This window comes from Solanum stenotomum, chromosome 11 (assembly GCF_019186545.1).
Source record: "Solanum stenotomum isolate F172 chromosome 11, ASM1918654v1, whole genome shotgun sequence".
In the NCBI taxonomy this organism is placed as follows: domain Eukaryota; kingdom Viridiplantae; phylum Streptophyta; class Magnoliopsida; order Solanales; family Solanaceae; genus Solanum; species Solanum stenotomum.
In genome coordinates this window covers 55,158,204-55,167,705 of record NC_064292.1, presented here as the reverse complement: position 1 = coordinate 55,167,705, position 9,502 = coordinate 55,158,204, and the positions used below count along the sequence as shown (strand labels likewise).

The 9,502-nt window shown below is 31.3% G+C and overlaps 2 long non-coding RNA genes across 2 annotated transcripts in view; one reads left to right on the top strand and one right to left on the bottom strand.

The window, feature by feature from the left end:
- Positions 1–2,368: 2,368 nt before the first annotated feature.
- LOC125843924 (uncharacterized) lies at positions 2,369–3,465 on the top strand. Its single transcript, XR_007444073.1, has 2 exons — positions 2,369–2,531; positions 3,196–3,465. It is a non-coding gene; the product is annotated as an uncharacterized LOC125843924 (long non-coding RNA).
- A 3,055-nt stretch (positions 3,466–6,520) lies between these two features.
- The window catches only part of LOC125843938 (uncharacterized), a 36,450-nt gene continuing 33,468 nt past the window's right edge, over positions 6,521–9,502 (bottom strand). The window contains exon 3 of the long non-coding RNA XR_007444092.1: positions 6,521–6,643. This is a non-coding gene — a long non-coding RNA (uncharacterized LOC125843938). The remainder of the gene's footprint in view (positions 6,644–9,502) is intronic.

Below are 9,502 nucleotides of genomic sequence, written 5' to 3'. Positions count from 1 at the left end.
TTTTACCCAAACCATATTTGACCAAATCCATATTTACCCATATTTTATATGGGTGGATTGTGATCCAATCCATTTTAACCCAATCCATATTCAATCCATCAAAATTCGATCCATTCCACCCATTTGTCACCCCTACTGATATTGATCATTTCTTTTTCTGGAACAGACTAAAAGAAAAGAGTATCGTATTAAAGAGTTCTCAAGTACATGAGATAAATGACAACAGATCCATTTTGTAAACATTGAATGGTAGATTTTTAAGCCCTTTGCTCAAAGACGAAATGCAGTAATTCATGATTAGACATGTTGTGATCGTTTCGGATTAGGAATATGTGATTACCTGTTATCTCATTAACTATGTTTTTATTCTGGTTTTGGATTACTTTTGCAGAGCAGACTGGTAACCGAGAAAAATACCCGGTGATTCTGCCTGTGACGGGAACATGTTTCCTCTGTTTGTAACAGAACAACTCGACTCTTGGCCCGAGAGAGATTCATGAAAGAAATTTGGTATGAAATAATTCATTCTATTTGAATTTTGTCGAAATATAATCACATATTCTTCCTTTTGCATTGATATTTTTAGAGAGTCCGAGCAACATAGAATTCCAGTACATCTTTTAGTAGTACTCAATGTTGGTTGGAAATAACTATTGCCATATATAAATACCTTCCCTGGAACAATCAGCGGCAAAGCCTCATAGACTTGATATTTAAGTGAGGAGTAGGAGACGGACTCATTATCCTTTAAGTTCCAAGGTTGCAACAAATCTATCGATAAAAAAAAAAATCTAACAAAGGAACTAATAAAGGTTGTACCTATATATCATTTAAGACTACAAATGTAGAAAAATTAAGGGGTCTTTTTCTTTGGCAGGAAAGAGAGAGGGATAACCATAATGATTGTGGTAGAGTCATAATTATTCCTTCATTCTTAACTAACATTTTGGATTCGAGCCTTGGATATTGAGTAGCCTTTGTTAAGAAGTGTTTTACTCTCAATATGAGACTTTAATTTCTATGAGAATCTGAATTAAGTCATGCTCCTATGCAAGCGCAGGATACCGAGTAGAATTAACTCGCAATAATTTGATTCAATGGAGATATCTTCTAAGGTAGAAGTCTTTCTTTGCAGCTTCTTCCACTTATATTTTGAGCTGTCCTTTGTATTCATATTACTGTGGACCCATAGCAATAATTCAATTCAATTGGAGCAGACCCCATCTTCCTGGAAACCTTTCAAATTTCTCATCGAAAATAGATTGAATTTCTTATAAAAATAATCTAAATAAAACGAATTGTGGGCCTTGTTTATTTGAAATGGTAAGACAACATCGTAGAAATTTTTTTTGTGACTGACAAAGCACGACGAAGACTAGACTTCATTGCATTTGAAGATAAATAACTAGTCAAATGCAATAAAATGTAGGAAATATCTTGGAAACTCCAATGGAATATGCACATCAATGGACCACTAAAAGTACAAGAAAATAAAGGTGTAAAGAAAAAAGAAGGGCAATTGCTTTGTCACCGACAACATGACTTGACTTCATCCATTCATTTTGATCCAATAGTAGGAAAAACTACCTAATAGATTCACAAAAGAACTTGGGTATGCAATAATCGAAGAAACAAAGAAATATTTTTGAAACTTGATTTAAAATAATTTCATTAAGGAGAAAATAAATATTTTAAAATTATTTTTTTATTAAATATAGAAATTTTTGTCATTTTTCTTAGACAGACTAAAAAGGAATACATATAAATTTACAAGAGAGTACTTAATTTTACATTTTTTCCCGAGATAATAACCAATCAAAAGCAGGGATATGGCCCATTTTTTCTTAGAGTGAGTCCATAACCATAAATGAAAAGAATTACTAGTTAATTTCAATTATTAAACCTAGTATTTTTTTTTGACAAAACCTAGTAATTTTGACTCTCAACTTAATTTTTTGATTTATTATTTTTAAAAAATCTAAATCCAAAAAAAAAAAAAAAACTTAAAAATTCTCCATTGTTAGGTATAATGATAATAACCCTTTCATTTTTAACCAAATATTTTGGGTTTGAGCCTTGAATATTGAGTAACCTTTGTTAGAGAGTGTTTTACCCTCTATGTGAGACTTCTCGACACAAATCTGAATCAAGTCAGGCCCTATGCGGGTACAAGATATCAAATAGAATGGTAGAATTAACTCGCAATAATTCGATTCAACTGAGATATTTTCCAAAGTATAGTCTTTCTTTGCAACGTCCATTGTGTTCATATTACTGTGGACCACATAGCAATAATTCAATACAATTGGAGTAGACCCCATCTTCCTGGAAACTTTTCATATAATTCATATTACTGTGGACCACATAGCAAAAATTGCGTTCTCTCTCTCTCTCTTTATGTAATTCTCTCCTTCTGTTTGCTGCAAAGTCTTCTTTCATAACCAATAAAAAAAAAATTCCGTTCTTCTTTCTCCTATACCAAATTAATCCTCCATCTTGTCTCCGTTTGTGCTGAGCCATCATTAACCATGGTGAGTTAAAGGATGTCAACAAGTTTTAATTTTTTAAACTTTGCATGTTGAATATAAAATGGTAAGTAAATAAGAGATCTAATAATTGCATCTTTATTGATCCTCAAGTAAAGCAACCCTCTGGAAAAGTGTGTTTGAGAAGCCCCGAGCTATTTTAACACTCCTTAAAGTCTTGAATTAATATTCATTCTATGGAGATTATGTGAGAGAATTAAATTTCTAAGTTCCAAGACGATACGAATATACAAATGTGTAGTAGAACGGATCAATTGAGAACTTAATTGAATGGTTGGAGTAATTGATCACGTCTTTCTGCAGATGTATATTCAACCGATATCAAGATTTTACCGTGTTATAATTAAGTTCACAGAGAAAAGGCAAAGTGTATTTCCCAAAGGTAGAACTGATCCACGGCTTTAAAACTTGCTACTAGTTTATTTTCATGCTCTTTTTGATCGTTATATTTGGGGAAATCTCTGCTTTAAAAACAAAAAAAACTTTATGGCAGACGACGGGTCAGTACTTTTAATACTTCTGCATCAAACATTTTCATGTCGAGAAATATTGATCATGCTTTAACTTTAGCAATACACTTTTGTAAGTATTGCTCTCTCAGATTGTTATATTAGCACAAAATCTCTGTTTTAAATACGTCTTTATGCAGATGTATATTCAACGGATATTAAAGAGGCAGCATGACTTGAGACAGTGAGGGAATTGCAGATGAGCATTGGAACTATTAGTAAGTCGCCTCACATCACAAAGCCAACGGAGCCAAAGGGAACTATTTCCAGGAATCAAACGTATTCCACTGGAGTCGGAGTTGTGTGAATTAGAATCAGAGTTGTCAAAAGAGATGAACATACCTATCTTTTGCTATCAGATACATTGAATTTTCTCTTCTTTTTTTTAATAATTCATCTTGCTGGCAAAAGGAACTAAATCACATATTTTTTTAGCAAATTTACGCTAAGACAGAATATGTAGAAGTCCTGCCTCAGATAAAATTTTAACTTGAAACATCATACCGATTTTATTGATATCCATTAAAACTCACCTTAGGATCAAAATATTTGTTAGCCGAAAATAAATTAAATTAATAAGAATAATCTAAATAGAACGACATAAAATGAAACTCTACCTAACAAGTTGTGGGCCTTGTTTATTTGAAATTGTAAGGTAATGTCCAAGCAATTTCTTTGTGACTGACCAAACAAAGAGAGTAGACTTTATTGTATTGAAGATAAATAATCGGTCAAAAAAGCATATTTTAATAAATATGTACATTAGTAGAAGTAGGAAATTTCTTGGAAACTTTAATGCAATATGCACACAATTAATGGACCACTAAAAGTACAAGCAAATAAAGGTGCAAAGAAAAAATAAGGGTAATTTTTATGTCACCGACAACGGCTTGACTTCATCAATTCATTGCGAAGTCAATTCTAATTCACTTTATAATTTATAGTTTCTACCATAAATACTAATTCACTTTATTGTTTGAAATAATTATCCATTGTCTTACTAATTAGTACGTAATAATTTTGTACCAAATTTAATTTCAAGTCAAATACACCACTCTTTCGAATATCAAGTCAAACACATGTATCAAAGATACTAGATACATTATGAAATACAAATACATAAGGATAGAGTCAAGCAAGAGAGTCAACATGTATTTTTTGATACTATATATATATATATATATATATATATATCTTTTAATTCATGTTATTAATTTTTACAAGTACACTTTCATGTTATGTATATTCAAAACATAAGAAGAAATACTTAGTACCTATAGGGAATATTCTAAATATGTTTTAAGTATTACATATATGTAAATATAGATTGAGCATTTTTATACTCAAAATATTCTTGTATTCTATACATTTTCATTTCATGTATTGAAAATATTATTGCATCATAGGCATGACTAGTATGCAAATATACTTGTTCCATTTCTGAAATGGCTTTATCCATGTGTAATAAAGCTTTTTTATGCTTCCAAGCTCTTTTTCTTACACTGTGTTTTAAGAAGCTTATTCTTTGGCCAAGAGTATCTCCTTTTTTATTTTCCTTTTCATATTCTTCTCTGTCAATATATATATATATATATATATCTTTGACACCAGATAGGGAGATTGGCAAGAGAGGGAGGGATTCAAATTAGTAAAAATGTATGGATAAATCCCCATTGGATTTTGGATCTGAAATTTCTTAGAATGTATGGTAAAAAATTACATATTCCATTCAAGTAGAGTTTTCAAAGTCACAGTCGTCTTTGCTCTCTGTAAAATTAAAGACAAATTTCAATCAGTTTTTGGGAAAGAAGATAAAGGGAGGTTGGTGTTCGTACTTGTGGAGCAATAAAATTCGTAGCGGAGTTATGAGTTTAGCGAAGTGTGTGTAAATATTTTTCTTAGTTATGTTAAGGGTGTAAAAAATTAAATATACACCTGTAATAATGGAGTAATATTTAATCTCGTATATACCACATAATTTTCTAGCGATATGTGTGCACTAAACCACCCTTCACCTAAAGTGGCTCCGCCCATTACAGTAATTCCATTTAACTTCTCCTAAAATTTTGTTTCTTCTCATTTGGGATATTCTTTTTTCTTTGAAGCTTCAGCCGCTTGTACTTTTAGCTGTCCATTTTGTAGTCCAGAGCATAAAGGGCAAGTTTTTTTTTTTTTTTTTTTTTTTTTGCCAAAATTCCAAAAAGGACAATAAAAAAAATTAAAGAGCAAAGGGATAAAGGCACATGATCCCCACACCATAACCCAATTTTTTTAACGCGGTTAACAATGTAAAAAGAAAGCCATGCGTATGGCTCTCACACCTAATGGCAGAGCCGGAGATTTTATTAAGAATGTCCAAAAATAATGGTGTGTGGCAGTCAAAATAAAATAAAAAAAATATTGTGCTATTTGGGTTCAAACCCGAAACTCCATCATTCAATTGGACACCAATTACCACTGCGCCAAAGGCATAACTTTTATCAAGAGTGTCCAACTTTAAATATATATCTTTTAAATGTAGAATTTGACATATAAATACAGCGTAATTTTTCAAAGAAGTATGCACTTTTGTTGACATGTTGTATTGAAATGCGTACCATAACAAAAGGCTTGGGGGGTTGTATATATGTGTATATTTACTCTACTAAACACACCCCAAATGTATTTAACTCCATTTATTATTGAGGCTGGAGTTGGGTGACCTTTTCCCAATTTTTGTTGGAATTCGTCAACTCCATGCGCATGTGCCATACCAGGCGTGGCTCCACACATGCACTATTGTCACAAGACAGAATATGTAGGGATCCTGCGCCTTAGGCCCTTTGGCCCTTTTTATTTTTTATTATCCTTTTTTGCAAGTTGGGTGACCTTTTCCTAATTTTTGTTGAATTCGTCAACTTCATGCACAATTGTTAGCACTTTAATCCATGTCACAATCAAATATAAATGTGTGGAAGGCGTGAAGAAATTTCCTACTACTTACTATGGGTGAGTAATATTCAATGTAAATGTACTAGTTGACTACTGGGAGGTGAAGATACTCGTAAAACAATTACAAGTTTCTTGTACGAACTTTGAAAATAATCACCTTTTAGATACATACGTGTCACACTTGAATATACAGTGTATTTGAAACAAATTACATCAAATTTGACGTGCATATACTTAAGATACATGTATTTGAGTGTCCAGATGATTGTATCTGACGAAGTAAAAATATGGTACGAAAGATAATTTCAGAAACTAAAATAAAAATACATAATTAGACTCTAAGCTAGTAAGATTTGTATTGTTTGATCGTAATAGTAATATGGTTCAATTTTTCTTTGTGCAGATGAATAGTGGGTCCATAACCATAAATGATCTACAGAGAAGCAATAGAAATTCAAATTAGTAGAAAAATAATATGTATGGCTAAAACTTGTCAGAATAAATGCGAGACATAAAGAAATTTCCTATTAATATTATTAGTTGACTGGAATGTTTATTTCTTCTTTCCTCTATATAACTAATTTGTTCATCAATTGATCTCATCCGATCCATACACTTTAGTTTTTCTTTTCAAACAATTAATTGAATCTATGGCATCTTCTTCTTCTGTGAGTAATTCACAGAACTGTCTTCGATGTAAATATTTTTCTTAGTTATATTAAGGGTGTAAAAAATTAAATATACACTTGTAATAACAGAATAATATTTAATTTAGATATACCACATAATTTTCTAGTGATGTGTGTGCACCAAACCACCCTTCACCTAAAGTGGCTCCACCCATTACAATAATTTCATTTAACTTCTCCTAAAATTTTGTTTCTTCTCATTTGGGATACTCTTTTTCTTTGAAGCTTCATCCGCTTGTACTTTTAGCTGTCCATTTTGTAGTCCAAAGCCTAAAGGACAAGTTTTTAAAATTCCAAAAGAACAACAACAAAATTAAAGAGCAAAAGGGTAAAGGTACATGATCCCCACACCTTCTAAAAATTTTAACGCGGTTAACATATAAAAAGGAAGGCACGTGTGAGGCCACACCTTGTAAGGCGCATGGCTCTCACACCTTCCTCCTAAGTGGAGCCCTCCCCTCACAACACCCCCCCCCCCCATACTCCCTTTATTTCTTTTTAATTGTCACGTTGTGTTTTTCAAGAGTTAATTTGAATAATTTTAACAATTAAATTAAATTATATTAATTTAATATTTCAATTAACTAATTTTAAAAATTAAATTAAATTAATTTGATATTTAAAAATAAAAATTTAGATACTCAAAACACTATAAAAAAAAATATTGTATCGAAACTTTTTTGTTGGAATTCGTCAAATTCATGCACTTGTCAGCACTTTAATCCATGTCACAATCAAATATAAATGTGTGGAAGGCGTGAAGAAATTTCCTACTACTTACTATGGACGACTAAAGTTCAACGTAAATGTACTAGTTGACTACTGGAGGTGAAGATACTCGTAAAATAATTATTAGTTACTTGTACAAACTTTTGACTAGGAGAGAATAATCACCTTTTAAATTGATAAAAGGTTAAAGCATGGCGATACGATCCTAGAAGAACACTTGAAAGCTTTCAAATACTCTCAAGTTGCCCTCGTTATTTTCCCTTAAATAAAAGGAAAGATATACGTTCTTCTCTAAGCGGATTGAAAAATAAAAAAATAAAACAATCAAATTGAAATAAAATGAGTATTTTCTATTTCCATTTAGAGGTGACAAATTTCATTGTTTGATACAAAACAACTAGATTCTTGGCTTGAGAAATAGATTTGAAAAGAAGTTGGGTATACATTAATCCAATCTTCTTGAACCTACAGATATCTATATAACTCTTGTTTTAATAGAAGTGATGTGACACCTCTTTTGGAACCAATGTAGCTCAAGTGGTCGAGCAACTATTGATATAGGAGTGTATATCGTTTGTTTTCTGTCATTCTTTTTGGGATTGGTTAAAAAGGAAAGTGAATCATATAAATTGAAACAAAGAAATTAGTTAATTACAATTTTTTCCAAATAATAATCAATTAAAAGCAGGGATATATATGGTCCAATTTTCCTTACAGTGATCCTAAACCATAAATAAAAAGAATTATTAGTTAATTACAATTATTAAATGGGAGATTGAATAATAAGAATGATTCTGGTAGAGTCATAATTATTCCTTCATTCTTAATTAAATATTTTGAGTTTGTGCCTTGATTATTGACTAGTCCTTGTTAGGAAGTGTTTTACCCTCGATATAAAACCTCTCCACACGAATCTGAATTAAGTCAAGCATCTATGCAGATGCATAATACTAAGTAGAACTAACTCACAATAATTTGATTGAACGGAGATATTTTTCAAGATATAGCCTTTCTTTGTAGCTTCATGCACTTATATTTTGAGATGTCCATTGTGTTCATATTACTGTGGAACCTATAGCAATAATTCAATTGGAGTAGACCCCGTCTTCCAAATTTTTGCAAGATGTAAGAGCTCAAATATTATACTCAAGAAGCATAATCTCCATTCATATTCAGGGTAGAAGCAGCTTATGAATCGGAGTTGATCCAGAAAGACGTAGTAGTGATAGGAGTGTATTGCCTGTAACTTATTTTAGATATACGTTTCTTGTTAATAAATATCTGACTTGATATATGAAGAATTGATGTATGACATAATACATTGGCGTTAGGTTCAGAAACTAAGTGATCTTAGCAAAAATGCAAAAGCTACTTAAATGTTATTTGGAATATGCTAATAGTAATTTTTTTGGTATTGTTACTTGGTGTAACTCTTTTCATAAAAAAAATTGGCAAAATGAACTAAATCACCTATTGGTTATTGCCTCTGATAAAATTTGAACCTGAAATATCATATCGACTTTATTGATTTCCATTAGAACTCAACTTTGGATCAAAAATTATTTCTCAGTTGAAAATAGATTGAATTAATAAAATAAGATAAATAGAATGGCATATGAAATTTTTCTCAATAAATTATGAGGCTTGTTAATTTGAAACAATAAGGTAATATCCTAGAAATTTCTTTGTGACAGACAAAACATGAAGACTAGACTTCATTGCATTAAATATAAACAACCAGTCAAAAGCAATAAATGTAGGAAATTTCTAGGAAACTCGAATGTATATCCACACAATGGACCTCTAAAAATTGAAGTACAAGCACATACTAGTGCAAAGAAAAAAGAAGGGCAATTTCTTTGTCATCGACAAAGCGACTTGACTTCATCCGTTCATTGTGATGAAAGGTAAAAATCCATCAAAAATAGTAGGAGAAAACTATTTAATTACACAAACATTTCTACCATAATACTAGTAACAGATTGAGAGAGGCCAGCGAAAGAGGGAGAAAGACGAGCGAGAGAGGAGAAAGGCGAGAAAGAAAGTCAACATATATCTTTTGATACTAGATACACATATTTTTTTTAATACTAGATAT